Genomic DNA, 23,800 nt, shown 5'->3' on the forward strand with positions numbered 1-23,800 from the left:
TGAAAGGCTTTCTTTTGACAAGAAAATTATCTTTGTGATACGATGACGAATCGAGCCCAGGGCCAATATTTAAAATTATTCAGTCAATTTACATGACAAACAAAGTGCACGTCTGCCATAGTTTTGTCCCAGGTGTAAATAACAGCAGAACAACCCCCTCCAGTTAGATGTGAACTCAATGGAATCTCGGTGGGCAGTGTGAACAAGTGATTTTTCTTCCCATACACAGGACATTTAAACTCCGTTATGTCAGGAAGAATGTCGCAATTCAGCAGGTGCACAATCCTTTCACAGTTTCATTTTGCCCCTGAGTTTCCAGCTCACACTGGGATCTCAAACCATTCTGATGATGAGTTGTACATTCTCAATCATCTACAATCAGAGAAAATCGGATGCTACAAATCTGAAATAAAAACAGAAAATATGAAAACTTAACTCTGTTTCTAATCCTACAGATGCTCCTATTTGCAGCACGTTCTGCTATATTTCTGGTTAAACAAGTTGCTCCTGAATTGCACATTAGAATTATTGGTGATGAACTTATATTTATTTTCATCCACCCACAACTGAAAATTATCTGGAAGGTCTCTGTAAGGTCATCCCTCACTCTCTTTTCCACATTCAGTTGGTGAATTATGTTTTCATAGTGCGACTTTATCCAGGATTGTCCAACTCAGACTTGGTTCTCTAATCCTTCTGGCAATGAGTTCTACATTCTACTCAAAGAAAAGAGAAAGGCGATGCTATAACTCTGAAATAAAACACAATATTTTGGAACTAAATCAGCTCTGGTAGCATCAGAGGGGAGAGAAACATAGTTTTCATTTTAGGTCTGTGACTGAATCAGTGCACAGACCTGAAAACATAATTCTGGTTCTCAATCCACAAACATTCCCAGATATGCTGAGTATTGCCATCATTTTCTGCTTTTGTCTCTGGTTAAAGACGTTGCCTCTGAATTGGACATTGGATTTACTGGTGACTAATTTACATTGATTCTTGTCTATCCGTAAGTGGAAACATCTTCCAAACCCCTTTCCAAAATTAATGGCTTTGCTGAGGTCATCCCTCACCCTTTTCTCTACTGAAAGCCTTTTTAACCTGTTCAATCTTTTTTGAATTAGATAAATTTCTAATTTTAGCATAATTCCAGTAAACCTTTCTTGCATCTTCTCCAGTGCTTCTAGATCCATCTAATTATATAAAGAAGGAGCTAATCTGAGACTTCAAACTCATTATTTCTCCCAAATGTCTGCATATTGGAAGGATCAGTATTGCAGTGGGAGAGAGGACTATGGTTTCAAGCTGTTATTTCCCAACCTCTCTTTCAGCCATTTTCCCACAAGCGGAACTTAAGATGAAATGAACACATCCAATGAAAAGATTTAGAAAGTGGCATGTTACTTCTATTTGTGACTAACTCACTCTTACATTCTGTAAATGCTGCTCGGGTTTTTGTGAATGGGATATCATCTATCTGCGATTTCCTGAGCCCGTGCTTGGTGCAGTGGGAGATTTAGCCCCTGTTGCAGTATCTGCATCCCAGAGATGGGCAGCAACACGCTGATTGAAACTCAATTGCCACTTTCCCCTGCTGGCTGTTGGAGAGTGTTGGGCCAGATAATTGCTGCTTTCTACTTTTCCCTGTCTCACGCGCTGCAGAGCTGAGGAAGAGTGAATAGTTGATGGATTTGTTTGAATCCAATAATTTCATACATTTTTAATTGGTTAGATATAAGTACATGGGAGATGTCATTGTTTTCTAATTAGAAGCTAAATGGCAGCAGGGGGACAAATTCATAAATCAATGAATGTAGCAACACTCCCGCTGAACCCTCACTCAGGTAAATGCAGCAACGTGTAAATGGTGAGAAAATATTTAGTGATACAAATGTTACAGGATCAATTTCATGAATATGTCTAAACAGCATTAGTAACCCCAGCAGTGACAAAGTTCAATCAACACAACCAATAAATACTGAAAACTCACCTCTTCACAGATGCTGCCTTACCTGCTGAATATTAACAGAATCCTCTGGGTTTATTTCACTATCTTTTCACATATATAAACAGTCTCCGAAGAGATGAACAAAAATTGCTAATACTGACTTTGTTAAAAGTCATCATAGCTGGGTATTGGGAAAAGTTTTCAATAAGCAATAATCGCATCTCAGTTAAACTTTTTTGTTTGGAAAAATATACTTTATTCATAAAATACCTGGAAGAACATTCCAAACCATTTCAAAATCACCGTCACAAAAGTTTTTTTTTGCAAAAATATACTTTATTCATAAAATATCTTCAACCACATTCCAAACCATTTCAAAAACACCATTACAAAGGTACAATCAGGTTCAACTTTTACAACATGTATCACCAGGTGCATCAGTACAAACAATATTACAATCATTTGCAGACAATCATTTTGAGCTGTACAGCCCGAGGGGATTTAAACAGTTCCCAGTCCCTCGGTGCACTGTGGCAGAAAGGTCTTAGACAGCGGCCCTTCCCCATTGTGCCTTTGCGGCAGCTGCCCCAAGCTTTAGTGCGTCCATCAGCACGTAGTCCTGGACTTTGGAATGTGCCAGTCTGCAACACTCGGTCGGGGACAACTCTTTGCGCTGGAAGACCAACAAGTTTCGGGCAGACCAAAGAGCATCTTTCACCGAGTTGATGATCCTCCAGCTGCAGTTGATGTTGTCTCGGTGTGTGTCCCTGGGAACAGCCTGTAGAGCACAGAGTCCTGTGTCACAGAACTGCTCGGGATGAACCTCGACAGCAACCACTGCATCTCTCTCCAGACCTTCTTTGCAAAGGCACAATCTACAAGGAGGTGAACAACAGTCTCTTCCCCACCACAGCCACCTCGAGGGCAACGTGCAGAGCGGGTGAGACTCCTGGCGTGTAGGAAGGATCTGACGGGGAGGGCCTTTCTCACCACCAGCCAAGCTACAACTTGGTGCTTGTTGGAAAGTTCTGGCGATGATGCATTCTGCCAAATGACTTTGACAGTCTGCTCGGGGAACCATCCCACAGGATCCACCCTCTCCTTTTCCCTCAGGGCCTCTAAGACGTTACGTGCCGACCACTGCCTGATGGACTTGCGGTCAAAATCACCATCACAAAAGTACAATCAGGTTCAATAATACTGCCACTGTGCAAAACTAATGGAATCTCCCCGGACAAGTGGTGGTCTAGCAAACGCAAACTGTTCACACTTGTGGTGAGCAAAATTAATTGATTTCAGCGCATTGCACATTCTCGCCTGGGATTGAGTTTATCAGTTATAACTTATTTTCTAAAATTATATCAGCAGATTGAAACATTATTTATCAGCCGGAATGTTGAAATGAGAAGGAAAGGCTTATGGGATGGGAGTATGCTAACCCTCCCTCTGAGATCTTGTGAAGTGAAATGATGCCCTGTCTGCAGGGAGCACGTGTCCAAGCTCCCCAGAGGGTAGTTTAAACGGTTGTGTTAACTCACTCTAACATAACTAATAGTAACACTACTTTGAACGTTATTTATAAATAATAATTTTAGAAAACCCTGGGCACAGTAATGGCTCCTTGTGCATTGTACCTAGTTCAGACTCAGTGAGGGGCAGTGGGAGCAGAGAGAGGCGAGTTTTCTACTTCATGTCGACACATTGTACCCAGTTCAGGCTCAGTGAGGGGCAGTGGGAGCAGGGAGGAGAGAGTTTTCTACTTCATGTTGATACATTGTAAGCAGTTCAGGCTCAGTGAGGAGGAGTGGGAGCAGGGAGAAGAGAGTTTTCTGCTTCATGTTGATACATTGTAAGCAGTTCAGGCTCAGTGAGGAGGAGTGGGAGCAGGGAGAAGAGAGTTTTCTGCTTCATGTTGATACATTGTCCCCAGTTCGAACTCAGTGAAGGGAGTGGGAGCAGGGAGGAGAGAGTTTCCTGCTTCATGTTGACACATTGTCCCCAGTTCAGACTCAGTGAGTGGGAGCAGAGAGAAGAGAGTTTCCTGCTTCATGTTGAGACATTGTACTCAGTTCAGACTCAGTGAAGGGAGTGGGAGCAGAGAGAGGCGAGTTTTCTGCCTCATGTTGACACATTGTCCCCAGTTCAGACTCAGTGAGGAGGAGTGGGAGCAGGGAGGAGAGAGTTTCCTGCTTCATGTTGAGATATTGTTGGGAACTGGACAGAGCAGTTCTGATGAATCATGTACCCCCAGCTGCTGATGCTGCTGAGTGCTTCCAGCTTTGTTTTTTACTTGTAAATTTCAAGATTCGTCTTTTGCGATTATTATTTTTACAGATCTGTATTTCAATTGATTCTAGCCTTGTTTTCAATTTGTGATTGGTAGTTTTTCAGTTTTGAGTATCCATACACAGAATGTGAGACAGCATTTATTGCCAATCTCTACTTGCCCTTGAAAAGTTGATGGTTTGCTGCCTTCTTGAACCGCTGCAGTCCATGTGGCGTAGGTACACCCACAGTGCTGTTAGAGAGGACTTAATCATGATACAACCTTTCAGAGCCAATAATTAAACTTGGCTCAAATATATTAAGTGGAGAAATGAAAGCAAAATGTTATTTAAAAGGTACCGAAACAAGATATTTATTCATGTGCCGATATAATACTTTTATTTAATTAATTTATTAACCTGTGTGCGCTGCTCCAACCGTATTTTCCAACCCATCTTTTGAAGATTCCAGCCAACCAAAGCAAGTAATCAAATTTAAATCAGCAACCTCAAACTTTATATTCACCCCCTTTCAGCTATGGTGGGTTTTTTTTGCTAAGCAGACTTCATAAAATCCAAAGGAAGACATTTTATTAAATGGAAGTGACTTCCATCCCATCTTAACTGGATATTCTTAATTATTGCGCACGTGTCCTCTGAAGGCTGCGGCACATTTGTAACATTTAAACTGTTAAACTGGCCTCTGAGTTTAAGACCACTGCTGTAAATGGAGAAATCCAACTAAACTGATAGTTGTAAGTGTTTGTGAATATCAGGCTTCAGGTCAGTAGCTGAAATTGACATAGTGATGTTACCACTAGGCTAGTATTCTAGAGATTTAGTGTAATGCTCTGGGGACCGAAGTTTGAATCCCACCACGGCAGATGGTGAAATATAAGTTCAATAAAAATCTGGAATTAAAAGTCTGATGATAACCAGTACCGGCTGTTGGGAAAAAAACTAATGTCCTTTAGGGAGGGAAATCTGCTGTCTTAACTGTCCCCACAGCAATGTGGTTGACTCTTAAATGCGCTCTGAACAAGGCAATTAGGGATGGACAATAAATGCTGGCCTAACTCGTGGCGTCCACACCCACATCCCATGAACAAATGCAAAGAAAACAGCTAATCCAGCTTAGAAATAGAGCCCAAATGTTGAAGTATTTCTACCCAGCCGTACGATGCAGATGCCAGTGACCGAGCTAGCTCCTTTCTGTCCTCTCAGCTCCATTCCTACCGTGTGGAGCTGAACAATAATAATTTTCACTGATTGACATTTAATCCAATGAAACACTGCAAAGCACTTCACAGCAAGCATTCCCAAAGTTTGATAGTGACCCACCCAGAAGGAGATATTAGGATGGGTGGCCAGGAACTTGGTAAAAGGGATGAGTTTTAAGGAGCGTCTTAAAGGAGGGGAGAGAGTGACAGAGGTGGAGAGTTTGAGGGAGGGAATACCATATCTTGGAGCCTTGGCAGCTGAAAGTGAATGAAAGATGAAAGTGAGATTGAAATTGCTGCTGAGAGCCGAATGGTGAATTGGCTCTAACTTCCTGAAATTTCCTTATCCATCTTTCAGAAGTGAGTCAAATCGTGAAGTCACAGGAAAGTACAGCACAGAAGGAGATGGTTTGACCCATTGTGTCTACACTGGCAGTGCAATCAGTCCTATCTCCCCACTCTATCCCTTCACAGAAGGAGATGGTTTGACCCATTGTGTCTACACTGACAGGACAGTCAGTCCTATCTCCCCACTCTTCCCCCTCACAGAAGGAGACGGGTTGACTCACTGTGTCTACACTGACAGGACAGTCAGTCCTATCTCCCCACTCTATCCCTTCACAGAAGGAGGCGATTTTACCCATTGTCTACACTGACAGTACAGTCAGTCCTATCTCCCCATTCTTCCCCCTCACAGAAGGAGGCAGTTTGACACAGGAATAGGAGAATAGAGAGGATGAATGCATGGCTGAAGAGATGGTGCAGGTGGGAGGTCTTTAGATTCCTGGATCGTTGGGTCTGTTTCTGGTCAATGTGGGGCCTGTACAAATTGGATGAGTTGCACGAGGTTTACTAGTGCAATTGGAGGGTGTTTAAACTAATTTGACCGGGGTGGGTGGGACACAGAGTGGAGGTACAGTAGGGGGTGATGCACAGCCAAATATAGAAGAAAAACTAAGTCAGTCTGGAAGGCAGAGCAAATATAGACCTGTTAAGGCAAAAGGGAATAATGCAAGGCTGGGTTTGCATCTATTTTAATGCAAGGAGTCTTACAAGTATGGCTGATGAATTGAAGGATTTGGCGAACACATGGGAACATCACATGGTAGGCAGTGGCGTATTGGTATTGTCGCTGGACTAGTAATGCTCCGGGGACCTGCCAATCCTGAATTCAATCAAAAAAATCTGAAATTAAAAATCTACTGAGGGCCACAAAACCATTGCCGATTGTCATAAAACCCCACCTGATCGATTGTCATAAAACCCCACCTGGTTCACTAATGCCCTTCAGGGAAGGAAATCTGCTGGCCTGGCCTACATGTGACTTCAGACCCACAGCAATGGAAAAACGCCCACATCCCACGAACGAATAAGGTAAAAAATGATATTGTTGCTCTCACAAAGACATGGCTGAGGGAAGGGCAGGACTGGCAGCTCTATATTCGAGGGTATAGAATCTTCAGGCGTGAACCGGGGGGAGGGGGCGGTGTAAAAGATGAGTTGGCATTGCACCATTGATCAAGGGTCAATTACTGCAGTAAGGAAGGATGGTACTTGACCTTGGATGGTCACGTGGTATAAGTGTCAGTGGGGGAGCATTTTGGGGATAGTGACCATAACTCTAGTTATGGAAAAGGAAAAAGATGGACCAGAAATAAAGGTCCTGAATTGGAGGAAGACCGATTTCAATATGATAAGACAGGATCTGGCCAAAGTGGACTGGGGGAAGTTACTTGTAGTAAAGTCTACATCAGACCAGTAGAAGTCATTCAAAAAGGAAATAGTGAGAGTTCAGGGCTAACATGTTCCCATAAAGGTGAAGGGTAGGACCAACAAGCCCAGGAAACCCTGGATGTCAAGGGATATAGAGGATTGGATAAGGGGAAAAAAAGGTGGCTTATGGCAGATACAGAGGGCTGAAAACAGTGGGAGCCCGGGAGATGTATGGAAAGTGATAGGGGGAACTTTAAAGAGTAATTCGGAGAGCGAAGAGGGGCATGAACAAAAACACTGGCGGGAAAGATAAAGGAAAATCCCAAGGCATTTAATAAATATATTACGGGCAAGAGGATAACCAGGGAAAGAGTAGGGCCCATTAGAGGCCAAAGTGGCAATCTGTGCATCGAGCTGGAGGATGGAGGTGAGATTTTGAATGATTACTTTTCATCTGTGTTCACAATGGAGAAGGAAGATGTTGGTGTAGAAATCAGGGAGGGGACTGTGATATACTTGAACACATTAGCATTGAAAGGGAGGAGGTATTGGTTGTTTTAGTGGGCTTAAAAGTGGATAACTCAGGCCCAGAAGAGATAGATCTCAGGCTGCTATGTGAGGCAAGGGAGGAGATTGCAGGGGCTCTGACACTAACTTCAAATCCTCTCTGGCCGCAGGAGAGGTTCCAGAGGACTGGAGACAGCGTATTGGCACCATGATTCAAGAAGGGTTGTAAGGATAGACCAGGTAATTACAGGCCAGTGAGTCGAACATCATTGGTTGGGAAACTATTGGAAAAAATTCTGAGGGACAGGATTAATCTCCACTTGGAGAGGCAGTGATTAATCAGGGATAGTCAACATGGCTTTGTCAGAGAAAGATCATGTCTAACAAATTTAATTGAATTTTTCGAGGAGGTGACTCGTGTCGATGAGGGTGGTACAGTTGATGTAGTGCAGTTGATGTAGTCCACATGGACTTCAGTTAAGGCTTTTGACAAGGTCCCGCAAGGGAGAATGGTCAAGAAGGTAAGAGCACATGGAATCCAGGGCAATTTGGCTAATAGGATCCAAAATTGGCTTAGTGGCAGGTGGCAGAGGGTGATGGTCGAAGTTTGTTTTTGTGATTGGAAGCCTGTGATGAATGGAGTACCACAGGGATCGGTACTGGGACCCTTGCTGTTTGCAGTGTACATTAATGATTTAGACGTGAATATAGGAGGTATGATCAGTAAGTTTGCAGATGACACGAGAATTGGTGGTGTAGTAAATAATGAGGAAAGCCTTAGAACACAGGATGATATAGATGGGCTGGTAAGATGGGCAGAGCAGTGGCAAATGGAATTTAATCCTGAGAAGTGTTAAGTGATGCATTTTGGGAGGACTAACACGGCAAAGGAATACACTATGAATGGAAGATCCTTGGAAGTACAAAGGATTGTACTTGGTGTACATGTTCATACTTCACTGAAGCGCAGGTAGATAAGGTGGTTAAGAAGGCATATGGGATACTTGCCTTTATTAGCCGAGGCATAGAATATAAGAGCAGGGAGGTTATGTTGGCGCTGTATAAAATGCTAGTTAGGCCATAGCTGGAGTACTGGGTAAGTTCTGGTCGCCACATTGTAGGAAGGATGTGATTGCACTGGGGAGGGTGCAGAGGAGATTCACCAGGATGTTGCCCGGGCTGGAGCATTTCAGCTATGAAGAGAGACTAGATAGGCTAGAGTTCCTTTCCTTAGAGCAGAGAAGGCTGAGCGGGGACCTGATAGAGGTACAGAAAATTATGAGGACACAGATAGGGTAGATAGGAAGAAACTTTTCCCCTTAGCGGAGGTGTCAATAACCAGGGGGTATAGATTTTAGGTAAGGGGCAGGAAGTTTAGAGGGGATTAGAGGATTTCTTTTTCACCCAGAGGATGGTTGGAGTCTGGAACTCACTGCCTGAGGGGGTGGTAGAGGCAGGAACCCTCACAACATTTAAGAACTATTTGGATGATCACTAGAAATGCAATAGAATACAGGGTTACTGGGCAAGTGCTGGAAAATGGGATTAGAATAGATAGGGGCTTGATGGCCGTCGAGGACACAGTGGGCCTGTATCTATGCTGTATAAATCTATGACTATGACTCGATTTCAGCTAACACTAGTTGATCCTCTGCTGACTGAGGAAGGGCCCAAAATGCCCACCACTTGAAGCTTTGGCATGTTGCGATTCAAAATGACAAATCCACACGGACTGGAAGCAGAATCCAACACCTTAGATCGCTCGGCCACGCTAACATACTGACAAGTGCCTTCCATGATTCCCTTCACTTCTTATGGCACTGAAATAGAACAGAAACAAAATAGTAGGAATAGGCCATTAGCAATCTGGAGCCAGCTCCGTCAGTTAAACAGATCATCCTGCACTTTGTAACAAACAGAAATCATCTCCACTCAAAAACACAATGAGCTGCAGTGAAGGGTTGGCACCAGTGATTTTTTAAGAACACAAGAGATAGGAGTAGGTGTAGACCATACGGCCCCTTCAGCCTGCTCCACCGTTAAATAACGTTCCACCTTCACTCTTATTTTCTCGCCCTATCCCAATATCCATTGAGTGTCCCCGAGTATCCAAATGTTCATGGCTTTGCATCCTGAATATACTCAAGATGGAGAACAATGGATTAAATTCAAGTTTTAATCTGGAAAATGTACAAACAAGGTGCACAGGGATTGCAAATTCACCTCTTCATTGCTTGGAAATCACATTAACTGAACTTTACACTGGCCCTGTCCTGAAATCAAGCGATTCCCTGGCAGCTATTCTTAACGGTATAAGTTACAGATTTAGGATGTAAACCACCCTCCATTGCACTGTAAAGGTGAGAGACAACTTTGTAGATAATTCATAATGTTACAGATCAGTTCATTGGATCTGTTCATTTAACCTCATTGTATTTTCAGCTAATGGGAGAATAGCTGAAGTAGAGGATGGTGAATAAACCACAGACCACTCTTCCTCACAACCCCCCTGTATCTCGTGCCCAAAATCTTAAATCCATGCCCTGTACTTCTTTTTACAATCAGCAAATGAAACAGCTTTTCTTCATCTACCTGATCGAAACCAATCATAAACTTGTACACCTCAATCAAATTTGCCCTCAATCTCCATCACTCCAAGGAGAACAACACCAGTTTCTCCAACCTAACTTTACAACTAAATTTCCTCATCCCTCCAACCATTCTGGTCAATCTCCTCTGCACCCTCTCAAGGACCCTCACATCCTTCATAATGTGTGGTGATCACTGGTTTGCACAGACCCAGATGTTCTGTGTCCATGTGTGTGACATCATCACACATCGACAATTACACGGTGACATCATCACACATCAACAATTACACGGTGACATCACCCCGCTCCCTGGGTATTTCCTCAACTGGGAGATTTTTCTCTTACTCCAGTGCTTCTGATATCTTTCCAGCTGCAGGCTCCAGCAGATTTTAACTTGGAAAAGAGTGAAATTCTTTCAGAGGTGAGTGTTTTTGACTATCTATAATGCTCTGTTATCTGTGTGAGGTCCTATGGCTCTGCTGCTGGTGTGGCTCCTTTACTGTGGAACTGAATCCATGTATATCCATTGCTCTGTTTCACCTCTGCCCTCCCTGATCACCTCTCTGCTATTGTCTAAGCTCCTCTGTCTCTAATCCTGGGTGTATTTTAACTATGTTTAGTATTTTACTGTTACTTCTGCCAACTTATTCTAAATGGGGTTTCAACCACTATCCATCTCCATGATCATGTGCTGCTGGCTTACTAGCTTTATCTTGCCACAGTATCTTCCATAGTCATATAAACATACAAATTAGGAGCAGAAATAGGCGACTTGGTGCTTCGAGCCTGCCCACCATTCAATAAGATCAAGGCTGATCTGATTGTAACCTCAAACCCACATTCCTGCCCCACCCCCGTTAACCTATCACCCCCTTGTTAATCAAGAATCTCTCTTGCTCTGCCTTAAAAACAGTCAAAGACTCTGCTTCCACTGTCTCATGAGAGAAGGAAGAGAGTTCCAAAGACTCACTACCCTCTGTGAGAAAAAAAATTCTCCTCATCCCTGTCTTAAATGAGCAACCTCTTATTTTTAAACAGTGACCCCAGGCTCCACATTCTCCCACAAGAGGAAACATTCTCTCCACATCCACTCTGTCAAGACCCCTTAGGATCTTAACGGTTTCAATTAAGTCACCTCTTACTCTCTAAATTCCGGTGGATACAAGCCTAACCTGTCCAGCCTTTCCTCATGAGACAACCCTGGTATTAGTCTAGTAAACCTACTCTGAACTGCTTCTAATGTATTTACATATTTCTTTAAATAAGACCAGTACTGTACACAGTACTCCAGATGTGGTCTCACCAATGCCCTATACAACTGAAGCATAACCGCCCTACTTTTGTAATCTATTCCCCTCGCAATAAATGATAACATTCGATTAGCTTTCCTAATTAGTTACTGTACCTGCATACTAACCTTTTGTGATACATGCACTAGGACACCCAGATCCCTCTGAATCTCAGAGCTCTGCAATCTCTCACCAATTGGATAATACGCTTCTTTTTTATTCTTCCTGCCAAAATAATGATTTCACATTTGCCCACATTGTACTTCATTTGCCAGATCTTTCCCCACTCACTTAACCTATGTCACTTTGTAGCCTCCTTATGCCCTCTTCACAATTTACTTTCCTATCTATCGTCATGTCATGGAATTTGTGTTAGGATTGCTTTTCCTGCACGATAGACCACTTCGCTTTCTGATCTAAAATTGATCATTAAATTCTGCACCATTTTTATTCCCTGTAATTCGTTCTACACTCCCTGAAATGTTAACTCTGTTTCTAAAGCCACAGGTACTTCCTGAACTCATTCTCCACCTGCTTCCCATGCCTTTCTCACACTCGCTCTCTCTCTCTCTCTCTCTATCTCCTCCCATAGAAGCCAAAGTTTTGTGTAGGCCCACACTGGTTTGCAAGCTGCCTTCCCGAAGGACATTAGTGAACCAGTTGGGTTTTTATAACAATCCAGCAGTTTTCATGGTCACTTTTTCCTAGTGCCAGCCCCACAAATTCCCAGATTCATTCAGCTCAATTTCACAACCTGCTTTTGTGTTTTTGTGGGTTCTCCCTCACTCCCTTTTGTCTGTTTTAAATCAATTTCACAGAAGTGAAATTGGAGTGGAGGATTTGCGGTCGGGAATATGAAACCAAACATCACATCAGGATCTGATGGAGTTGCCCAATTTATCATAACCGGAATGTCATCGGATTTTGAACATGGAAGGAAAAAGCACCATTCACAGTGGGAAGAAACCGTACATGTGTTTTGTGTGTGGACGAGGCTTCAGCCAATCATCTGGCCTGTCAAAACATAAATGCAGTCACAACGGGGAGAACCCGTGGAAATGTAGGGATTGTGGGAAAGGATTCAATTACCCATCGGAGCTGGAATTTCATCGACGCAATCACACTGGGGAAAGACCATTCACCTGTTCCGAGTGTGGGAAGGGATTCATTAATTCATCCAACCTGATGACACACCAGCGAGTTCACACTGATGAGAGACCTTTTAAATGCCCAGATTGCGGGAGGTGTTATAAAAGCTCTCGGGAACTGAAGTCCCATCAACATGTTCACATTGACGAGAGACCATTCAGGTGCTCTCACTGTGGGACTGGGTTCAGCTCAGCCAAGCATCTCAACTCACTGTGCACCAGCGAATTCACACTGGGGAGAGGCCATTCACCTGCTCCAAGTGTGGCAAGAGATTCACTCACTCATCCCACCTGTTGACACACCAGTAGGTTCACACTGATGAGAGACCTTTTACATGTACAGAGTGCGGGAGTGCTTTAAAAGTTCCCAGGAACTGATGTCCCATCAACATGTTCACACGGATGAGAGACGGTTCAGGTGCTCATCCCATCTCACTGTACACCAGCGCATTCACACTGGGGAGAGGCCGTTCACCTGCTCTGAGTGTGGAACGGGATTCAACAGCTCGTCGGACCTGCTGAGACACCAACGAGTTCACACGGGGGAGAGACCATTCATCTGCAATGAGTGTGGGAAGGGATTCATTAATTCATCCAACTTGAAAACATACCAAAGAGTTCACACTCACAAAAAGCCCTTTTGAATGCCAGAGTGCAGGAAATGCTTTCAAAGTTCCAGGGAGCTGATGTATCCAACGTGTTCACATTGACGAGATACCATTCAGGCGCTCTGACTGTGCGACTGGGTTCACACAATCATCTCAACTCACATTACACCAGCGAATTCACTCTGGGGAGAGGCTGTTCGCCTGCTCCGAGTGTGGGAAGAGATTCACTCAGTCATCCTACCTGCTGAGACAGCAGTGAGTTCATGAGTAATGACAGTGATTGTATTTTGCTGTTAAACACATCCAGGACTGAGCCGTGTTCATTGGGGTCTGTTTCTGCTGATGTTAATAAACTCCAGACCAGTTACGGGGGTTAATATTCTGGACAAAAATCAGTTGAATCTGATTTGTGTTAAACATACGTTGTCTTGAGTCTTTTTAATATCGCTAACACAAATTAGTTCCTTTTGAACATAGGAACGTGTTCTGGTGTATTGGAGCAGCAATGGGCAAAGTCAGGGAAATATTGGGCTACAGAGTCACAATAACATTCTATTCTTCCTCCATGTGACCTATCTCAGAATTCTCTTCATCAACCAGACTATCAATATGAGGGGAATTAACACCTTCAATAATTCCAAGTGAAAGTAGAGGCTCTAAATATCCAGCGAAATTGTTCTGAAATGTTACAACCTCCTTCTGTCTCCCAGACTGGCAATAGACAGCTCATTGTTCTAATTGTGTTGTTGCCTCTGTCCCACATGTTGTTCAATATAGATTTAATGTTCAGAGAAAGGGCTGGGATTGGATGGTCAAAGCTGCTCACTGTCATTGAAGGGTGATGTTTACTTGAGTTTGCTGAAAATTCTGGTCCTCACTGGCACCAATGCCTTATACCTAATATTAGTCACTTTAGTTGGTGTTGTCCACGCAATTGTTCAGGAAGTGTCCTGATGTGTCTATCTGAGTGTGGAGATGTGTGTACATGTCTGTGTGTGTGTGACAAATAGAGAATGTGTGCGTAGGTCTGTGTTTGGATGTCTGTGTGTGTATGAGGGTGTGTGGGTATGTGGAGAGAGGATGTCTGTGTGTGTGTGTGTGTGTGTCTACGTGCATGTGGGTGTGGAGAGGTTGTCTGTGTGTGTGACACAGACAGAGAGTATGTGTGTGGGTCTCTGTGTGTGGGTTGTCTGTTCTGTTGCTTCTCATCAGCTGTAACACAAACTTTCCTCTCTGAGTAGACAATGTGGCTCCTGAGAATCCCATCAAGTGATGTGATTAGAGAGCCCCAAGGGTAATTAGGGATGGGTAATAAATGCTGGCCTAGCCAGTGAAGCCTATATCCATGAATGAATAAAAATAAAGAATGGTATGGTTCGGAGATTCTTCATCCAGGGTGAAACTACAGGCTGACTGTGATACGTAAAACCAGACATCGACACAACCAGGTCCACTTCTCCAGGAGCAACATGAAGTGTCTGCTGCTTTCCAGATCCATTCCTTTCCCCTCACTATTCTCCTCAGATAATTCACGAATTCCTTGTGTACATCATCCTCCAACAGGCCTATGGTTTCCACTTTAAATATTTCCATCGGTCTTCTTCACAGACAGCAATGGGATTGTTGCAATCACAGGAACAGTTTGAAATACTGTCCCTCTGATCATTAGGCTCCCTGGAGTAATACACTGATCCAGATCTTCCCACCTAACACAAATCCATATCACCATCTGAGTTCCAGATTTTAATGTCTTTGTCTAATATAGAAAACATAAATTATTTAACCCATTTAAACCTGAGTCAGCACACCCCCTCCACAGATTTTACAAGAAGTTGTCTTTGAGATCATTTGTTCCTTTGTAGTCTGTGTTGTTCTGGGTGATGATAGTATTAACCTTCCCCCTGATGTGTCCAAACCCGTCTGCCGGCTCATTTATTGAAACCAGGGACTCTTGTTCTAATGATGACATTCCCTGTCTGTCTAGTCATTCCTTGAAGTGAGCCCTTGAATTGTTTGTACATTGTTTTATCATGTTCTCACATTTCAGTAACAAATGTTGAAATGTCTGCTCCACACCCACAGGGTTTCACCTGTTTAAAGTCACAAACAGAAAGGTCCAGTTTTCTCCTGGAGTTTGAGACAAATCAGTTTTCAGAATGATGCAGAGTTTCAGCCAATGAGGGATATCCGGACTCAGCCCCGCCCATCATTCACTCTGATTGGTTGCTCCGTCCTCCAGTCCCACCCCCTCTTCCTATTGGGCTATAGCTGCCGTCAATCAGCCGAGAGCATGCGCAGCGCGAGTGATGGACATGCTTGGTTGTTGGAATTTAGGAGGTAAGGACGCGGACGCGGCGACGGTGGCGGTGGGTGGGCGGGAAGGCATCAGAAACACCCGGTGTAGGTCACAAGCCGCGAACAAGAAACTCCCGGGCCGTTTCTGTCCGGTGCTGCGAATCTCCGGGACCGATTTAACGGCCGCCATCTTGTTTCAGCGGGGAGCAGGGCGCATGTGCGGCCATATCGGTGACGTCGTGGAGCGGGGCTTGGGTTGGATGACGAAGGCGGAAGAGAATGAGAGCGGGAAGCCAGGGCTGGGGAACGCCTGACTCCCCAAGGACAATGTGCATTGAGAAGGTGAGGCTGAGCTGCCAGTGGTTCAAGAAGGCAGCTCAACACCACCTTCTCAGGGGCAATTAGGGATGGGTAATAAATGCTGACCAAGCCATATCCCACATCCCATCAAATAATTAGAAAAAAAAATTCTGTACCAGGTTTGACTCTTGAATAAGAACTAGGAGCAGGAGTAGGCAATTCAGCCCATCGGACCTGCCCCGCCATTCATTAAGATCATGGCTGATATCATTTCGTCCTCAACTCCAATTTCCCGCCATCTCCCCATAACCTTTCAAACCGTTACTAATTTAAAATCTATCTATGTCCTCCTTAAATTTATCCACTGCACTCTGAGGTAGTGAATTCTACAGATTTTGAGAAAAGTAATTCCTCCTCATCTCTGATTTAAATCTACCACACCTTAGCCTAAAACTATGGCCTCTCGTTCTAGAATGCCCAACAAGGGGAAACATCCGCTCCACGTCTACTTTGTCTGTTTCCTTTAGCATCTTATTTACCTCAATTAGATCTCCTCTCATACTGCTAAACTCTAGCGAGTATAGGCATAAACTGCTCAATCTCTCCTCATTAAACAAGCCCCACATCTCTGGAATTAATCTAGTGAACCTCCTCTGAGCCTCCACCAATGCAACTACATCCTTCCTCAAGTAAGGGGACCAAAACTGTGCACAGTACTCCAGGTGCGGTCTCACCAATACCTTGTACAGTTGCAGCAACACTTCCCTATTTTTATACTCTATTCCTTTAGCAATTAATGACAAAATTCCAATTGCCTTCCTTATTGCCTGCAGTACCTGCATACTAGCTTTCAGTGATTCATGCACGAGGACACCCGGATCCCTCTGCACTGGTGCATTCTGAAGTTTTTCTCCATTTAAATAATGTTGCCTTTTCATTCTTCCGACCGAAATGGATAACCTCACACTTATGTAGTGAGATGTAGCTCTATTAAGTCCGTTTTCTTTACCCCCGCTTCTACTACCCCCGTCTCTTTTCTTTCTATCTCAGACAGTGGAGTTGAAGCCCAAGATCAGCCATGCTCATTTTGAATGGTGGAGCAGCTCAATGAACCGTATGGTTTATTCCGGTTCCTATCTGTTATCTTAAGGAGGACAGGGTCTTGTGTAGGCCCAGACTGGGTGGCAGGTCCCCTCCCTGAAGGACATTAGTGAACCAGTTGGGTTTTTATGACAATCCAACAGTTTTCATGGTCACTTTTTCCTCATGCCGGCCCTACAAATGACCAGATTCATTCAGCTCAATTTCACAACCTGCCTTTGTGTTTTTGTGGGTTCTCCCTCACTCCCTTTTTTCTGTTTTAAATCAATTTCACAGGGTATTGGAAGGGGAGGATTTGCAGTCAGGGAACTCAAACCAAACATCACATCAGGATCTGAAGGAGTCGCCCAATTTATCGTAAACTGATTTTGAACATGAAGGGAAAAAGCACTGTTCAAAGTGGGGAGAAACCATGGAAATGTGGAGGCTGTGAAGAGGGATTCAGATGCCCATCTGAGCTGGAAACTCATTGGTGCACTCACACTGGGGAGAGACCGTTCACCTGCTCCGAGTGTGGGAAGGGATTCAGTCGATCATCCAACCTCCTGACACACCAGCGAATTCTCACTGGGGAGAGATCATTCACCTGCTCCGAATGTGGGAAGGGATTCATTCACTCATCCGACCTGTTGCAACACCAACGAGTTCACACAATGGAGAGACTGTTCACCTGATCTGAGTGTGGGAAGGGATTCATTCAGTCATCTGACCTGCTGACACACCAGCGAGTTCACACTGGGGAGAGACCGTTCACCTGCTCCGAGTGTGGGAAGGATTTCACTCAGTCATTTGACCTGCTTAAACACCAGCGGGCTCACAGTGGGGAGAGGGCATTCATCTGCTCTGAGTGTGGAAAGGGATTCACTCAGTCATCCAACCTGCTGCAACACCAGCGAGTTCATACTGGGAAGAGGCCATTCACATGTCCCGAATGTGGGAAGGGATTCACTCGATCAACAGGGCTGCAACAACACCAGTGAGTTCACAAGGGGGAGAGGCCATTCACCTGCTCCAAGTGTGGGAAGGGATTCACTCACTCATCCAACCTGCTGAAACACCAGCGAGTTCACACTGACGAAAGATTTTTTAAATGCCCAGAATGTGGGAAGTGCTTTAAAAGTACCCGGGACCTGATGTCCCATCAACGTGTTCACACTGACGAGAGACTGTTCAGGTGCTCTCACTGTGGGACTGGGTTCATGCGAGCATCTCAACTCACTGGACACCAGCGAGTTCACACTGGGGAGAGGCTGTTCTCCTGCTCCCAGTGTGGGAAGGGATTCACTCAGTCATCTAACCTGCTGGTGCACCAGCGAGTTCACACATAAAGACAGTGATTGGATTTTACTGTTAATTATATTCAGGAGTGAACGATGTTCATTAGGGTCTGTTTCTCTGATGTTAAGTTATAGGCACTAATGTTCTGGACAAAAGTCAAATAAATCAGCTTTGTATTACACACACAATGTTGAGAATTTTTAAGATCACAAGTAAATACAATGATGGGTTTTTATTGTTAATTCCATCCGGGACTGAACGATTTTCATTGGGGAGTATTTCTGCTGATGTTCATAAATTCCAGCCCAGTTATAGGTGTTAATATTCTGGATAAAAGTCAAATAAATCAGCTTTGTGTAATACGCACTGTCTGGTGAAATCTTGTTAATATCTCAAACACAAGTTAGTTCCTTTTGAAGGGCTCTCCCTCTCCCCTGTCTCCTCCATCCTCATCTCCAACAACAAGTGTGAGGAACTCATGGAGCTTCTTTGTCACTAAGATTGGGACAATCTGATCAGCTGCTGCTTCCCTTCCTTTCACTAGCCCACCGGGACAAACTCCCCCTTGTCCGAGCCCTGAACCCACATCTTTCCCCAGTTTCTTTCCCATCTCCCCTCAGTCTCAGTGCTCATCTTGTCCACGAGACCCACCTCTGTTCCCTTAACCCTGTTCACACTAAACTGTTGACCATCCAACTTCTCCATCTCAACAATATCAGCTAACGGTTCTGTCTCTCTCCTAGTACTGTTCCCCTTCACCTTTAAATCCACCGTCATCACCCATCCTGAAAAAAAACTTTTTCCACAATCGCCATTGTAAACTACCACCCCATCTCCAACCTCCCTTTCCTCTCCAAAGTCCTTGTACTTGGTGTCCCCCAAGGATCTATCCTTGGCCCCTCCTATTTCTCATCTACATGTTGCCACTAGGTGACATCATCCAAAAGCACCATGTTAGTTTTCACATGGACACTGACAACACCCAGCTGTACCTCACCACCATCCCTCTCCATTCCTCCACTGTTACTAAATTATCAAACTGTTTATCCCACATCCAGTACTGGATAAGCAGAAATTTCCTCCAATTAAAAATTGGGAAGACCAAAGCCATTGTCTTCAGTCGCCACTACAAATTCCATTCCCTAACTACCAAGTCCATCCCTCTCCCTGGGAACTGTCTAAGGCTGAACCACACTGTTCACAATATTAGTGTCATATTTGACTTCAAGATGAGTTTCTGACCACATATCCACACCATCACTAACACCAGATATTTCAATCTCCATAACGTCGCCTGTCTCCACCCCACCTCATCTCATCTGCTGCTCAAACTCTCATCCATGTCCGTGTTACCTTTAGACTTGACGATTCCAATACATTCCTGGCCGGCCTCTCACATTCACCCCGTCCCCACACGGAAAGGTGAGATCATCCAAAACTCTGCTGACAGTGAGCTTTCTCACACCAAGTCCCATTCACTCATCACCCCTCATTGACCGACATTGGCTCCTGGTCAAGGAATGCCTCAATTTTAAAGTTGGTATCCTCATTTTCAAATCCCTCCATGGCCTCGTCACCCCCGATCTTTGTCATCTCCATTCACACGACCCTCAGATATCTGCGCTCCTCTCATTCTGCCCTCTCGAACATCCAGGATTATAATTACTCCATCATTGGTGGCCGTGCCTCGGTGTGAAGCTTTTAAATTCCCTCCCTAAGTCTAATGTGAGGGAACATTTTTTCACCCACAGGGTGTTTGGAGTCTGGTACGAACTTCCTGAAAGGGTGGTAGAGGCAGGTTTGATTGAGGGATTCAGAAGGGAGCTGGAATGCTACCTGAAAAGAGAGAATGTGCAAGGTTACGGGATAAGGCTGGGGAGTGGGACTAGATGGAATGCTCTTGCAGAGAGCCAGTGCAGACTCGATGGGCCGAATGGCCTCCAGCACTATAAAGATTCTGTGATTATCCCTATTCTGGATCAGGGAACTATACTCTGTCTGTATGATTGCAGTGCTGTTAATAAAGTCAGTGTGAGGCAATCTGTTGTTTTCATCTTGGTTATCTGGTGTCTGAAACCACAAGATTCAATATTTAGAGCCAATAAGATAAACAAGGAAACACATCACAGCCCAATACTCCAGCTCGATATTCCCAGGAGAAAGTCTGTTATCTAACACTTCGAGTGGACAGAACAGAGAAAGATCCCAACTGTAATGAACCCTCGAATCATTTGTAAATATCTTTCAAATGCTGACAGGTTCCAGCTTTGAAGTTAATGGAAGGTGAGAGCGCAGTTATTCTAGAACCATAAAAAACACTGGTTAGAGCACAGCTAGAGTACTGAGTCCAGTTCTAGTCAGCACATTATAGGAATGCTGTGATCACACTGGAGAGGGTACAGAAGAGATTTATCTGGATGATGCCAAGACTGGTGAATTTTAACCCTGAGGAGGGATTGGAGAGGCAGGTGTTGTTTTCTTTGGAATAGAGGATGCTGAGGGGAGATTTAATTGATGTGTATAAAATGATGAGGGTCCCAGATGGATTGGGTAGGAAGGACCTATTTCATTAACAGGGAGATCAGTAACCAGCAGGCAGGGCTTTAAAGTAATTGGTGGGAAGATTAGAGGGGAGTTGAGTAGTGTTTTCACTTAGAGAGTGGTGGGGAACTGGAACTCACTGTCTGAAAGGGTGGAAGAAATACTCACATTTAAAAAGTACTGCGATATGCACTGGATGTGCTGTAACCTACAGAACTACAGACCAAGAGCTGGAAAGCGGGATTAGACTGGATAGCTCATTTTCAGCCAGTACAGACATGATGGGCTGAATGGCCTCCTCTGTGCTGGAAATTTCTCTGATTCTGTGCTGACAAGTGGTCCTCATGTTTTTATCCGAGACAGACCTCAGCCCAGTCATTTGCTCCAAGTGTTGATGTGATGGGTCAAGTGAAGAGGTGCCAGGTATCGGGAGCAGCAGGAGCAGTGAATAAAATCGAGATGTCAGTGAATACTAATACAGTTTATCAGTATCTTGTTTCATTTTAATAACTTCTGCTGAATGTGGCCCTCACCCAGTGCCAGGATATCGGATCAGAGCCACCATGGAAAAGGAGTTTGACACCCCTGAGATAGACAATGTCAAACGGATCCTCAGTATCTCTGTAACCTCTTCCAGCCCCACAACCCTCTGTGTAAATACAAGGTGTTGTTGTCGGATTACAACCTGAGATAGACAATGTCAAACGGATCCTTAGTATCTCTGTAACCTCCTCCAGCCCCACAACTCTGTGTAAATACAAGATGCTGGTGTTGGATTATACCCTGAGATAGACAATGTCAAACGGATCCTCAGTATATCTGTAACCTCCTCCAGCCCCACAACTCTGTGTAAATACAAGCTGTTGATGTTGGATTACACCCTGAGATAGACAATGTCAACCTGATTCCCCTCAGCCACCAGCACAGCAACTTCTTCACAAAACACAAACCGGTTTCTAAGGTGTGACATTCTTTTTTGGAATCCATGTTGAGGATCTCTAATGGATCCTTCTCTCCCCCAGTGATCAGAAACAGAATCTCTTAGGATTCTTTCAAGCATCTTCCCTGTGATTGTGGCCACACTGATGGGCCTGTCATTCCCTGGCTCTGATTTTTCCCTGATTTTGAAAGTGGGAACTACGTGAGCTACTTTCCGATCTCAGGGAACAATCGCTGACTCTATTGAGCTGTTGAAGAAACGGACAAGAGGCTCACAGAGCTCCCGTCCCATCTCTTTAAACCCCCTTGGGTGGATATCATCTGGACCTGTAGCACCATCTAGTTTGAGATTTCTTATTTTCTCCAGGGTGACAATCCCTTTCTATTTTAATATTGATGATGTTATTGTCGACAGCACACCCCACAGCTGGAATTTGAGCATCATCCACAGGAGTGCAGACTGATGTGAAACAGTCATTTAACAGCTCTGTCATAGCCTGGCAATCTGTTTCAATCTGTCCTCAACTGTCTTTCAGTGGTTCAAAATTACATTTAACCATCTTCCCACTCCTGATGGAGCTGGAAAAGCTTTGCTGTTATTTTCACAATTGTTCACCAATTTCTTTCCCAAAGATCTCTTCTCTAATGGCTGCTTTTCTCTCCCTCAATTGTGGTTCATATTTGTCCCAGTTCTCCTGGACACTGAATTCATCTTGTTCCAAACTGGGTTCAGTGTCAGACAGTTCAGGGAGTCGGGAATCATTCACACCTAGACCTACACTGAGAGGTAAAACCCCAGACAGTTCCTCAGTAAGGATTCCTCTGGTTCCTCAACGTATATTAGTCAGGATACTGAAACACAGCTTTCTCCCAATCCACTCCTGGAGGGCCCACTCCCTGAGCCTACAACCTTCAGCAGGGTCAGTGCTGGAGCTCTACAGCAGGAGTGATCCCAGAGTAACTCTGAGGATCACAACCACATGGATGTTCATGGTTGAGTATTTTTAGTTATCCTGGTGTCTAACACACATCAATAAAACAGGGAACTCCAGGAAATGTGCTGCAGGTCTTTCTTTATCTGGAGATCAAATGTCTGTTGCATAATTCTCCCAGCAGTTAACAGGTACCTCTGAAATCATCCATCTGCTATTTTAATACAGAATTTTGTAAATTTATTTCAAATGTGAAAACCTCAAGAGGACATAGACAAGATGAAGGAATGGGCAGGCATGTGGCAGGTAAAATTTAATTCAGAGAGGTGTGAAGTGATTTATTTTGGTCGGGAGAACAAGGAGAGACAACATAAAATAAAGGGTACAATTGTAAAAGGGTGCAGGAGCAGTGGAACCTGGGGCTATATGTGCACAAATCATTGAAGATGGCAGGGCAGACTGAGAAAGCAGTGAATAAAGCATGTGGAATGGGGAATAAAGTAGAAAATCAACCAAGTTAGAATAAACCTGAATAAAACACTGCTTTGGCCCCAGGTACAGTATTGTGTCCAATTATGAGCGCCTCACCACAGGAAGAATGTGAGGCATTAGAGAGTGTGCAGAAAAGATTCACGAGAAATGAAGAACTTCTTCACCCAAACGGTGTTGAGAAAGTGGAACTTGCTACCACTGGGAGTGGTTAAAGTGAATCGTATAGCTTTTGTTTAGATGAAAAGGGTACAATACGTGGATGTATTCATTTATTTGTGCAAAGGACAGGGCCCTGTGTGTGAATATATGCAGCTTCTAGCATGTGTAAGTGAGGCACACTGTGAGATTGACTGATAATCTTAAATTGGTTGTTGGTGTAATTCTCAGCACAATCAGGATTGTTTAGTAAGTGTTGTCTAATTGTGGAATCACATCTAATATTATTTAAGGGGAAGCGAGACAAGCACAAGAGAAGGGAATAGATGGTTGCAATGATACATTTAGATGAGGAATGATAGGTGGAGGCATAATGGAGCTTAAACACCAGCATGGACTGGCTGTGCCGAATGGCCTCTTTCTGTGTCATGTATCAGATGTAATTACATCCCTGAAGGGTCTGGTCCTAACTTTTAAA

General features: G+C 44.1%; 2 protein-coding genes and 1 non-coding gene across 3 annotated transcripts in view; all 3 read right to left on the reverse strand.

Annotated features, from left to right (window-relative positions):
- LOC144697491 (uncharacterized) overlaps positions 1-23,800 on the reverse strand; it is a 1,380,819-nt gene that overhangs the window by 1,056,143 nt on the left and 300,876 nt on the right. The window lies entirely within an intron of this gene.
- LOC144697462 (uncharacterized) overlaps positions 1-23,800 on the reverse strand; it is a 99,889-nt gene that overhangs the window by 20,957 nt on the left and 55,132 nt on the right. The gene's annotated exons all lie outside the window — the stretch shown is intronic.
- Positions 2,074-2,215, reverse strand: LOC144698605 (U4 spliceosomal RNA). Its single transcript, XR_013580548.1, has one exon. It is a non-coding gene; the product is annotated as a U4 spliceosomal RNA (small nuclear RNA).

Source organism: Cetorhinus maximus, chromosome 23, assembly GCF_964194155.1.
Source record: "Cetorhinus maximus chromosome 23, sCetMax3.hap1.1, whole genome shotgun sequence".
Classification (NCBI taxonomy): domain Eukaryota; kingdom Metazoa; phylum Chordata; class Chondrichthyes; order Lamniformes; family Cetorhinidae; genus Cetorhinus; species Cetorhinus maximus.